The sequence below is a fragment of the Manihot esculenta genome, chromosome 16 (assembly GCF_001659605.2).
Source record: "Manihot esculenta cultivar AM560-2 chromosome 16, M.esculenta_v8, whole genome shotgun sequence".
NCBI lineage: Eukaryota > Viridiplantae > Streptophyta > Magnoliopsida > Malpighiales > Euphorbiaceae > Manihot > Manihot esculenta.
The window spans coordinates 1,955,023-1,968,908 of record NC_035176.2 but is presented as its reverse complement, the minus strand read 5'-3'; positions in this window follow the sequence as shown (position 1 = coordinate 1,968,908).

The following is a 13,886-nucleotide window of genomic DNA, read 5'->3' as shown; positions in this document are numbered from 1 at the left end:
GCTTTCCACTGGCGTCGTGAGCAGCTCTTAACATCCCTTCACCCTCACGGGTTCCGGGCAGGATTTGTCCCTCGGGGGAGCCATTACGGCCCGCCCTAGCCCGAGTGGATTTGGCCCAATTCCTTCCTCTGGGAATTAGGTCGCCTCCCCCACTGCTCGAACCCTTGACCTCCCACTTTAAGGGAATAGTCTGGTGAGAGTGAGTACCAATTCTTCTATTAGAAGAATTGGTACTCACTCTCACCAGACTATTCCCTTAAAGTGGGAGGTCAAGGGTTCGAGCAGTGGGGGAGGCGACCTAATTCCCAGAGGAAGGAATTGGGCCAAATCCACTCGGGCTAGGGCGGGCCGTAATGGCTCCCCCGAGGGACAAATCCTGCCCGGAACCCGTGAGGGTGAAGGGATGTTAAGAGCTGCTCACGACGCCAGTGGAAAGCCCGAGGTGGCAAAGAGGCCAGGCGAGGGATAGCCCTGGGCCGTGAGCGGTAACAGTGCCGTGCGTACGGGCCGGGCTGTTACATAAAAAAGGCGCCTTTTTATGTAACAGCCCGGCCCGTACGCACGGCACTGTTACCGCTCACGGCCCAGGGCTATCCCTCGCCTGGCCTCTTTGCCACCTCGGGCTTTCCACTGGCGTCGTGAGCAGCTCTTAACATCCCTTCACCCTCACGGGTTCCGGGCAGGATTTGTCCCTCGGGGGAGCCATTACGGCCCGCCCTAGCCCGAGTGGATTTGGCCCAATTCCTTCCTCTGGGAATTAGGTCGCCTCCCCCACTGCTCGAACCCTTGACCTCCCACTTTAAGGGAATAGTCTGGTGAGAGTGAGTACCAATTCTTCTAATAGAAGAATTGGTACTCACTCTCACCAGACTATTCCCTTAAAGTGGGAGGTCAAGGGTTCGAGCAGTGGGGGAGGCGACCTAATTCCCAGAGGAAGGAATTGGGCCAAATCCACTCGGGCTAGGGCGGGCCGTAATGGCTCCCCCGAGGGACAAATCCTGCCCGGAACCCGTGAGGGTGAAGGGATGTTAAGAGCTGCTCACGACGCCAGTGGAAAGCCCGAGGTGGCAAAGAGGCCAGGCGAGGGATAGCCCTGGGCCGTGAGCGGTAACAGTGCCGTGCGTACGGGCCGGGCTGTTACAGACATCCTCGAATCCCGACTTCCAACGGAAAATCCGCCGGAACGTAGGCATTCCGATACCGGGGTCTAGCCGGGTATTACATTCTCCCCCCCTTAAGAACATTCGTCCTCGAATGTTCCTCTCTAACTCAAAACAGAGTAAAAACATAACATAAAGCGCATAAAGAACAAAAGAAGCTAACACTAACCTCAAAAGAGATGGGGGTACTGTTGGAGCATAGACTCCCGTGTCTCCCAGGTGCACTCTTCGATGTTATGGTGGTTCCAGAGGACTTTCACCATCGGGATCTCCTTGTTCCTTAGCTTTCTGATCTGGGTGTCAATGATCCGCACTGGTTGTTCTACATATGTGAGATCTCCTAGGATCTCCACATCTGGTTCGCTGAGAACCTTATTCGGATCTGACACAAACTTCCTTAGCATCGAAACATGGAAGACTGGATGGATTCTTTCCATAGACATAGGCAAATCAAGCTTATACGACACATTTCCGACCTTCTGCAAAATCTCAAAAGGTCCAATGTACCGCGGAGCCAGCTTACCTTTCCTCCCAAAACGAACCACCCCTTTCATTGGAGACACCTTCAACAAGACCAGATCCCCCTCCTCAAACTCTATGTGCTTTCTGCGAACGTCTGCATAGCTCTTCTGCCGACTAACAGCAGTCTTGAGCCTCTCTCTGATAATGGGCACCACCCTGTTCGTGATCTCTACTAACTCAGGCCCTGCTAGGGACCTTTCTCCAACCTCTTCCCAACAAACTGGTGACCTGCACTTCCTCCCATACAGAGCTTCATATGGGGCCATCCCTATGCTAGCATGATGACTATTGTTGTAGGCAAACTCCACTAAGGGTAGATGCTGCCTCCAAGATCCGCCAAAATCTAGCACACACATTCGAAGCATATCTTCTATGGTCTGGATGGTCCTCTCTGACTGTCCGTCAGTCTGTGGATGGAAAGCAGTGCTGAAGTCTAATCTTGTGCCCATAGCCTCTTGCAGACTTCGCCAAAACCTAGAGGTAAACTGGGGTCCTCTGTCAGACACTATAGAAACATGAGCCCCATGCAACCTCACAACTTCCTCAAGATACACCTGCGCTAGCTTGTCCACAGAGTAGCCACTCCTGACAGGAATGAAGTGAGCAGATTTAGTCAGTCTATCCACAATCACCCATATGGAGTCTAGTCTGTTGGACGTCGCCGGTAACCCCACTACAAAATCCATGGCTATGTTCTCCCATTTCCATTCTGGAATCGGCAGTGGGTTAAGCATTCCAGCCGGTTTCTGGTGCTCTAGCTTCACCCTTTGACATATCTCGCAGGCTGACACAAACTGTGCCACTTCTCTCTTCATTGCTGGCCACCAATAAACTTTCTTCAGATCTTGATACATCTTGGTGGCTCCAGGGTGAATGCTATATCTCGCATTATGAGCTTCTCTCATAATGTCTCCTTTCAAACTAATATCGTCTGGTACACATAGTCTATGCCCGTAGCGGAGAATCCCTTGGTCGTCGAATCTGAACTCTTCGCTCTTGCCTGACTGAACAGTCCTGGCAATCTTGACCAACACTGGATCCTCATGTTGTTTCTGAGCCACCTGCTCCAGAAACACGGGTGTAACTTTCATCTGTGCAATCAAAGCACCTGTACCAGTTAACTCTAACTGTAGCCCTTCCTCGACTAACCTGTAGAAGTCCTTCACCACCGGCCTCCTCTCTGCTGTAATGTGAGATAAACTGCCTAGTGATTTCCGGCTCAAGGCATCGGCTACAACATTTGCCTTTCCCGGATGATACTGGATCCTGCAATCATAATCACTAAGCAATTCCACCCACCGTCTCTGCCTCAAGTTTAACTCTCTCTGACTCAGGATGTGCTGTAGGCTCTTATGATCTGTAAAGATCTCACATTTCACCCCATAGAGGTAATGCCTCCACATCTTGAGTGCAAAGATAACAGCTGCCATCTCAAGATCGTGTGTCGGATAGTTCAGCTCGTGCTTCTTCAGCTGTCTAGAAGCATAAGCTATTACTCTGTCATTCTGCATTAACACACAACCTAATCCCACTCGGGACGCATCACAGAACACTGTGAAGTCTTCATCACTAGTAGGCAGAGCTAACACCGGTGCTGAAGTTAATCTTCTCTTTAGCTCTTCGAAACTCTCTTCACATTGGTCAGACCATGTGAATCTCTGGTTCTTTCTGGTTAATCTGGTCATAGGAGCCGCTATCTTGGAGAAGTCCTGAACGAACCTCCTGTAGTAGCCTGCCAAACCCAAGAAACTCTTGACCTCTGTCACTGTGGTGGGTCTAGGCCAATTGGCTACAGATTCTATCTTCTTGGGGTCCACTGCTATACCTTGATCTGACACTACATGCCCCAAGAATGAAATGCTCCTTAGCCAGAACTCACACTTGGAGAACTTGGCATATAAACCATGCTCTCTCAAGGTCTGCAGGACTATCCTCAAATGATGGGCATGCTCCTCTGCATTCCTGGAATACACTAAGATATCATCTATGAAGACAATAACAAAGTGATCCAGGTGTTCTCTGAAAACTCGGTTCATGAGATCCATGAATGCTGCAGGGGCGTTAGTCAACCCGAACGGCATCACTAAGAACTCATAATGCCCATATCTGGTCCTGAAAGCTGTCTTAGGTACATCCTCTTCCCTGATTCTCAGCTGATGATAGCCCGATCTCAGATCTATCTTAGAAAAACAACCTGCTCCTGCTAGCTGGTCGAATAGATCATCGATCCTGGGTAGAGGATACTTATTCTTGGTAGTGACTTTGTTCAACTGCCTGTAGTCGATGCAAAGTCTAAGGGATCCATCCTTCTTCTTGACAAACAACACTGGAGCACCCCAGGGTGAGGTACTCGGACGGATGAAACCCTTGTCTACCAACTCCTGTAGCTGCTCTTTCAACTCCTTAAGCTCTGCTGGTGCCATCCTGTAGGGAGGAATAGAGATCGGTCTGGTACCAGGCACTAACTCAATCTCGAACTCTATTTCCCTATCAGGTGGTAGTCCTGGAAACTCATCTGGAAACACATCTGGGAACTCTCTGACTACGGGCACTGAACTGGGGTCCCTAACCTGACTGTCTAGCTCTCTCACATGAGCTAGATACCCCTGACATCCCCTCCGGAGCAACCTACGAGCCTGTAGGGCTGATATCAGACCTCTAGGCGTGCCCCTCCTGTCTCCTCTGAAGACAAACTCAGATCCATCCTCATCTCTGAACTTAACTACCTTGTCTCTGCAGTCCAAGGTAGCACCATATGCAGATAGCCAATCCATCCCTAGAATGACGTCAAAATCTGTCAACTCTAGAACCACAAGGTCAGCTGGAAGGCATCTACCATCTATAAACACTGGACTATGTCGACAGACTGTCTCTGCCAACGATGGATCACACTTAGGGCCACTGACCCATAGGGGACACTCTAACCCAGACGTCATCAAACCCACTCTCTCTATGGCTCTGGGAGCAACAAAGGAATGCGAAGCACCAGGGTCTAACAAAGCATACACCTCAGAACACCCAATGAGAAGATTACCTGACACCACGGTGTTAGAAGTGTTTGCCTCCTGCTGTGTCATCGTGAAAATCCGCGCCGGAGCTGACGGACCTCCACCTCGGGGACCCGCAGATGAAGAGGCTGATCCTCTCCCTCTGCCTCTGCCCTGCGTCATAACTGAAACTGGTGGCTGTGGCATGCTAGCTGGAGCTGTCTGCTGGGATGGTGCCGTGAAAACTGCCTGAGGGCACTCACGAGCCATGTGTCCCTCCTGGCCACACCTGTAACATCCTGTAATCCCAAAGCGACAAACTCCTCTGTGCGCTTTACCGCACCTACTACACACTGGAACCTCTGAACCTGAACTCATGCCACTGCCCAATCCCAGACCTGCTTTAATCTTGTTCCAGAACTTATTCTTCCTCGACTTCTGAGTGGAACCACTCCACTTCTTACCACTGGAAGTTGCTGCACCCTGTGAAGAGGGATCTGACTTACCCCTACCTGGGGTCTTAGAACCTGAAGACTGTGCCGGCTGCTGTTTCACTGTACCCTGTATAATGGCACTAGCCTCCATCCTCCGTGCTAAATCCACCACGGTGTGGAAACTCTCCCTCTCGGCTGCATGGATCAAAGAGGAATACCTGGAATGCAATTTCATAGCATACCTCCTAGCCTTTTTCTGTTCAGTATCATAGGCCTGTCCTGCATACCGCAGCAACTCTATAAACCTATCAGTAAACTCATCAATACTCATATCCTCTGTCTGCTTGAGCTGCTCAAACTCTATCATCTTTAGCTCTTTCGAACTATCTGGGAATGCCCATCCGGCAAACTCATTAGCAAACTCCTCCCAAGACATGTTATCCAACCTGGGGTCCACATAGACGCCAAACCATTCCTTCGCCTTCTTACATTTTAAAGTGAACCCTGCCATCTGAATGGCTCTGGTATCATCTGCCCCTAGCTCATCTGCTATCATCTTGACTGCTTTAATGTACTCAAACGGATCATCTCCTGATTGGTACTTAGGAGCATCTAACTTTAGGTAATCAGTCATCTTTACCTTGCTCCTCACAGATGGGCCAGGTTGAGGTGTTTGGATAACTGGGGCTTCTGGTTGTACCACTGGTGGTGGTGGGGGAGGTGCAGAACTTTCTGGTGTAGAGTATGCTGGACTGGGGTAAAAAGGTGAGGGTGGATACATGGGATATGGTGGATATGGGGGGTAATACGGTGGATAAGGCATATATGTGGGATATGGGTGAAAACTAGGATAATCCGATGTACCTCCCATCGAATATCCTGGGCCCTGTGGGTAGGGCTGATAGTGGGGTGGATAACCATACCCCGAGGCCTGACCGCCTCCCTGTGATGATCCCACATCCTCCTCTGTAGTGCCAACACCTAACCCTCCATCCCTTCTTGGATCCACATCCATCTCTTCCCTTGTATCACTAGATCTTCTTCTCTGTTCTGTCTCCCTCCTGCTTTCATCAAAAGACCTTCTAGGGTCCCTTGATGATCTTTCTCTGCCTGCCCTTTGGGACATAGCTCTTGGCAAAGCAGGGGGACGCCCTTCCATACCCTCATTCTCGGGCGGAGCTCCAGTCAATCTAGCTGATCGACGGGTTCCTCTCATTTTAGCTTCTGAAAACATAACATACACTTTAGCATCATATGATCCATGTAAAAACATGAACCCTCAACTCATAGCATAGCATATCATAGCAAGCATTAAATGCACATGCATAAAATCATGGCATTACACATCAAGACAGGACTCAACATCCTATCCTAGTGGACATGATCTTCCTATTGTGCTTGCCCTCTAAAACAACCTCTTTCCGATGTGAGATATCTCTAATCCCTGAGCATCTTAGCTCAGCACACCGTACTCTAGAGGCCCTATGCTCTGATACCAATCTGTAACAGCCCGCTTACCGGACCATCACCGGCACTAGGATCCAGATCGGCTTAAGGCCGCCGGGACCCGTAGTAAGCCTACTGTCAACTCTGTGTACCTGATAAATCCCATACATGATCACACTTAAGCTTAACACGGTTACTTACTCTTTTTTTTTTTTTTCTTTGCTTGACTATCTTTTCTTTTCTTGAAACTTTTCTCATCAACTAAGCCTGGACTATGCATGCTCTGTCTGTATGCACTCGAAGAGTGATACCTGCTATGGTACCATACAGTAACTACAGAGATAGAAAGACTACCATGCACCAAGCCTAGCGCATCATAACAACATTATCTCAATCATAAAATGATCATGTGCAAAGGGATAAACATACACTAGGGCCAAGCACAATGCTATAACTCAATACATAACTTGCTATTACATCATTTCTATACATTACATAAACTCTGTACTGTACATCATTATCATGTCCACTATTCTATACTATTACATATGCCTTTACCCTTGCTTTCTCTTTCTCTTTCTCTTCTCTGAGGCCCTGAAAAATGGGGTTAGGGAGAGGGATGAGCTGCTAAAGCCCAGTGAGCGGAATCTATAAAAAAATCACATTTAAAACATGCTATCATATGATGCATCACTGTACAAACATTTCACATCTCGGATTGGACATGATCCCAAAACTCCCTCTGTCAGTGCCCGGCCCCCAAAGGAGCTCACACAGGTCTTTCACTAACTACTCATGGTGCCCGACCCTATAAGGGCTCTCACAGGACTCATCCAAGGTAAATGCCCGGCCCCAAAGGAGCTCACACAGGACATACAATAATGACAGACTTATGGGCTATTGAGATCGCCTCGGTCCAATCCACATATACAAGTAATAATGCAATGCATCAACTTGGTGAATACTAATGCAAAGCATCCTACATAAACATGGCATTAATGATGCATGACTCATGCTAAAACAGTTCTTATCTTTTAAAATAAAGTTCTGTTCCACTCACCTCTGGCAACTGCTGAGCAGTCTCTGTAACTCTAACTCTGTGGGCCTCCTTGGTCTCTCGGGTCCGTTCCTACACAGGTGGACTCAAATGAGGACCAAACTTACTTAAACATAACTCTTCATATCTCCCCAAAACCCCTCTAAAACATCATAGGCATGCATGGAAAAATGGGCAAAAGAAGGCTGGACTGGGCACTTTCGGCGGCTGGTTCGGCGGTCGAAACCTCCCTCCAGAGATGAAACTCATGCATGTTCGGCGGCACCTTCGGCGGCCGAAAGTCTCGTCCAGAGACGAAACTCATGCACTTTCGGCGGCCGAACTCCCTCTTTCGGCGGCCGAAAGCCTCTTTCTCACCCAAAAGCCTAGCTTTCGGGGGCAAGGTTTGGCAGCCGAAACTGCCTCCACAAGGGGTTCGGCGGCCGAACCTTACTTCGGCGGCCGAACCTGGATTCGCCAGAAAGGCAGAATCCGAGCACAACTTATGCTCTCAGCCTCCAAAATCCTATCAAACACCCATAACATGCATACCAACACTTCTCAACTCACAAAGAACATAACTCATGCATATAGAGGCCTAAAAACTAGCTCAAGCCTCAAAAACAACAACAAAACTCATAGAAACTCATATGATTAACATATGCGCAAACTCATGTTTATACCCCCAAAACATGCCATAAACCTCTCCAAAACTTCTAAAACTTGCTTTAAACATAAGGGGAGGTGAGGATCCATGCTTACCTCTTGAAGAACTAGAGGATTAATGATCCAAGCTTGGAGATGGGGGAAAACTCACTCAAAATCTCCAAGTACTCCACTTTGCTTCCTTTTGCTCAAATCTCTAAACCAAAGCTCAAATCAAGTTAAAACATGCAAGATTTGAGGAAAACATGAGAAATCACACCAAGGAGAGCTTGAACCTACCTTTGACCCAAAAACAGAGTGTTTAACACTCAAGTCTCGGGCAAAGGGGCTTTTGTGGTGGCCAACCGACTCTTCCTTCGGCGGCCTAACGTGCATGCAAAACCATGCAACTTTCGGCGGCCGAACTTCACCTTCGGCGGCCGAACCTGGCTTTTGTCCCCTTGGCCTTTTCATTTCCAAAACTCAATTTTCTTAACTAAAAACATGCAAACATGATAAAAACACTTAAAAACATCTTAAAAACCTTTCTTATACCCTTAGGGCAAGCTCCGACATCCTCGAATCTCGACTTCCAACGGAAAATCCGCCGGAACGTAGGCATTCCGATACCGGGGTCTAGCCGGGTATTACATTAATCATGTGTCGTAATTTTCATTTTAATATTTTATATTTTCAAAATTATATGATAAGATTTTGTTAATTATAGGTTGTTAATTGATTATGTTAAAAATATTGTGAAAAATATTTTAAATATATAATTTAATATTTAATAAAACACATAAAAAAATATACAACATGAAATATAAAATTTTGAATATTTTACAAAAAATATTTTATAATAAAATATTTCTCATACAATAAAAAATTAGTTAATAAAAAGTATTTTTTAAATTAAAAAATAAAATAAGTCATATTTAAGAAAAAATAAATCATTTTCATTACTTTATAAATTTTATTAACACTATTGAATATTTATGATCTCACACCACAATCGGTCAAAATAACTAATGAATATAAAATCACGTGGTAAGAGTCTAAAAAGTAGATACGCAGTTCCACCTGTGAAAAGTAAGATTCAGACACCGTAGCACCTAATTCTTTATCACAACTCGAGTATTCATCAAAAGTCACAATGCAGACATTCCCTAGGCTCCATAATTGGAGTGTTAGTCTCAATAAATAAGGCATTTTATATCAAGTCATAAGGTAGATCCGTCAGGCCACCTAATCCGGGTGTTAGTCCCGTTAAACAAGGAGGTGGGTTTCATCAAGTCACCTAATCTAGGTATTAGTCCCACTAAATAAGGCATATTAGGCCACAAGGCGAGTTCCGCTAGACTACAATCCTGGTATTAGTCCCGCTGATCAATGCATTCTATGTCAGTCCACAAAATAGGTTCCGCTAGGCCATAATCCGAGTATTAGTGACATTCTATGCCAGGTCATAAGGCGGATTCTGTCAGGCTATAATCCAAGTGTTATTCCCGCTAAATAAGACATTTTATGCCAAGGTTGCAAAGCGGGTCTCCGTCAGACCATAATCCAAGCGTTAATCTTGTTTTGCAAAAAGTTTCCAAAGTATTTTATGCTAATACTACAAGGTGGATCTCCACCAGGCCATAATCCGGATATTAGTCTCGTTTCGTAAAAGGTTTTTAAGGCATTTTATACCAAAGTCACAAGGCGAGTCTTCACCAAACTATAATCCGGACGTTAGTTCCGTTTCACAAAAAAGTTTTAAGGCATTTTATGCTAAGACCACAAGGTGGGTCTTCTTCAGGTCATAATCCGTCTAGGGCATTCCATGCCCAAGCTATAAGAGGCGAGTCTTCGAGTGTTAATCTTAAAAGACAAAAGGTGAGTTTCTGCTAAAAATCGCCACGAGACAGGTATCCGTCAAATAAGTTTTCATGTGTTAGCCCCAGACAATTTCTGCCAAAAATCGTCATGAGGCGAGTATCTGCCGGACGAGTCTTCGAGTGTTACTATCAAAAGGCAAGAGGCAATTTTCTATCAAAAAGCACCATGAGGCGGGTAATTGCTAGGTGAGTGACTGGATATCAATCCTAATTAATAAAATCCTTAAGTCATTATCATGACCAGATATTAAGTTTGGTTTATTATTTTCAAGTTATTTATTCCATAGGCCACAAGACAATCGTTATTAGCGATGCGAGTGTGGAAAACCAATGTAAATATGTCACGTGCCCAAAATTATGAAAACAATTGTTATATTCGAATATGATACATTAAAAACTAGCAAGGAGATCTCTAATATAACATAATAATTGACCAAAATAAGTTATGAGTTGTCACTAAAAGACAGAACTACGTGGAAGGGTCTGATAAGCTAATATACGGTCCCATATGTGGAAAGAAAGATCTAGACATCATAACACTTGGTACTCCATCAAAACTCGCGCTCTCTTAAATAAGTCGAGTGTTTATATAAAGTTATCATTACCAGTTACAATCTAACAGATCCCATTAAACCTATAATCACGGGATTCCTGATCAACTAGCCGATACCAAATCGAATTTTTAAGAAATACTATAATTAGCTTCATTTTCTTATCATATAAAAACTAATGATTGTGAAGACCAAAGTACGTATTCTAACATAATTGTTCTTGAATTTTTAATAATTCCTTATATTCGTCATTTTCTTCAAACTACTTATGTAAGTGTTGAAGTGATGATTATAAGTGCAAACCATCTTACTTTTTTATATAAAAATAATTAATTATGATTTATTATAATAATAAAATATTAAATTTTATTAAAAATAAATAATTTTATAAAAAATAAAAATAAAAACTTTAAACTATTATATAAATATAAGTCTATTGACTTAAAAAAACTCTAACCGTATACGTTTTCACGTTTATAACTTAAATTTCTAATTTTGAATAAAAAAATCTCAACTTTTAAATTTATTATAATTATAGTAATCTTTTAAATTAATTTGACCATATTTAAACTTTAATTAAAATCTTAAACCCTTAATTATCTAAAATTCTCAATTAAAATTTTTATTTAAGTATGAAAGAATCAAGTATTTTAATTATACAATATGAAAGAATTAAATATTTTAATTATAAAATTTAAAAATTTTATATAATTAAGAGTTTAAATTTTAATTAATCAAATTATTTAAATAATAAAAATAATGACATATAACATATAATGTAAATTAATTTAATTTTAATTAAAATTAATTTAAAATACTATTATAATTACAACCAATTTAATAGTCGGTATTTTTTTATCAAAAATTAAAAATTTAAATTAAAAATATAAAAATTCATAAAATTAAAATTTTTTTAAGTCAATAAAACTATAAATATATATATATAGTCTTACTATTCATGTTTGAAAAATTCAGTTATTATTTTATTAGGATGTGATATTTTAATTAGCAATTAAATTTGTCGGCTTATTTCCGAGTTAGACTTATGAGCTAATTGTAGTAATTAACTTGGAATACAATTTTTCTCAATATATTATTAATATCGTTATTAGTTTGAAAGCAAATTCAAATATAATAAAAATACCTGAAAATAAAAAATTACATAAAGATCAATCCTTATACTCTTAATTCTCTTTCAAGTTTAACTTAAATATTTATAAAAATGATTAATTTAGGTTATCTTTAATTCTTTTTTTTTCAAAAAATTATTTCACTTAAAAATTAAAATTTTCCGAGCCAAATTTCTTGATAAATAAGCTTTAAATTGTTTGAATTTTTTTATTAACTTAAGAATTAAGTAAAACCTTTAAGCAAATTTAGATAAAAGTAAAATTTAGCATATTAAGCCTAAAGCATCGGATTGAATCCGATTAATAAATTAGAATTATCTTTGAAGTCGCTTTGTGTTTTGCGTATTATTGAAATCGTCAGCCGTAAAGGCGAAATTTAATGCGTAAAGAAAAGGTCAAAAAAAAAAGGGCAAAATAAGCCAATCAAAACAATACAATTTAATCTAATCACCTAAATTAGTATATTGTGTATTACAAATCAACGGTCAAAAATAAATTTGAAAAAAAAAATCATATAATATATTTATTTTTTGTCGAAATTAATTAAATGGTTGGTAAGTGAAGGAAAGCAAATTTATTATATAAATTCTTTTTTTTAAAGAAATTTTTAAATAACCGAACATGAAGATGAAGATGAACCAACCCATTGTCTATGCTTATTCAACACTCCATATGAAAGATTCTCAAGTTTAAATCTGTTTTCCATTAGCTTATAGTCAAAGCTTTGCATGGTGTTTCTTAGATTTTAAATTAAATAAAATAATTTAAAACAAAGGGATTTTTTTTTTTTTGTCAAGGAAAAAAAATTGTAAGATTTGGAATTAGGCTTACCTAACTGGTTTCATTCTAATTCTGAGTCTGCACCATGGAACAGCTAATTATTTTATATTATAGACCTAACTTTTTATTAGTGATGGCATGCTGATCTCTTTCTAACATAACCATGTTAATTAAGAGTGCAACTATTAATTTTGGTAAAAAAAATTATTTTTATAAATTAAAAAATAAATTATTTTATTTTAAATTAAAAAAATTAATTGAATTAAATTTTTTAAAATTTTTATTTTAAATAAAGAGATTAATTTCATGGTGATTCTTTCTTCCTTCTGCTTGCGGTTAGACTTTCATGTTTGCCTCTTGCTTTGTTGAATTCAATAATATAATTAGAGGTGAATAATTGTTCGGTTCATTTTAAAATTAAATTAAATTAATTAAATTAAAAATTAAAATTTTAATATTTATAAAAATTGAATCGAATCACTCTTATTCGATTCAATTCAGTTAAATTCGATTGATTTAAATTTTTAATAATTTTTTTATTTTTTACACTTTTATTTTTATTATTTTAAAATTTAATTAAAATATTTTAACTTTAATATAATTTAATATCTTTATATTATTAAAAATAATATATTATTATTATATTCAATTAAATTTTTTTAATTAAAATCGAACCAAATTAAAATAATCAAAATGAATAAAAAATAAAATTAAAATTTTAAATTAATTCAATTCAATTAATTTTTTTATTTTAATCGAATAATGCTCGTTACTAAATATAATTAAATAAGTTGATTATCACGCTATCAAGTTAATAAATTAATAAAAAATATTTTTTAATTAAAAGAGTTAAATTATTTTAAAAATATAAATTTTTTTAATAAAAAAGTCATTTTCTTTCTTTTAAAACTATTATTAAATTTTTTATATATAAATTTATTAATATATTTAATTTTTTAAATTAAAATTAAAAAATAAAAAATAAAATATTTTATTAAAAAATATTTTTTAAATTATATTATTTTCTACAAATAAATAAAGTTTAAATCTGCAATTATCTTTAAAAAAATAAGAAAAGAAAATTCTTTCAAAGAACAAAATTAAGCAGACTTGACTGCTGCAGTTAGCATCTAGTTTATGATAAGTGGGCCATTGGAAAACTAATTTTGATCAAATTATTAGTATCTTTTTAATTGTAAAGAGATTCAAATAATTAAAAACAATACAAAATGTGCTTTTCCTGGAAGCTGTAGCGTCCAATCTTTCAAAAGAAAAAATGATTCAGTGGATCATGTTTCACATGTTTAGTGGAGAG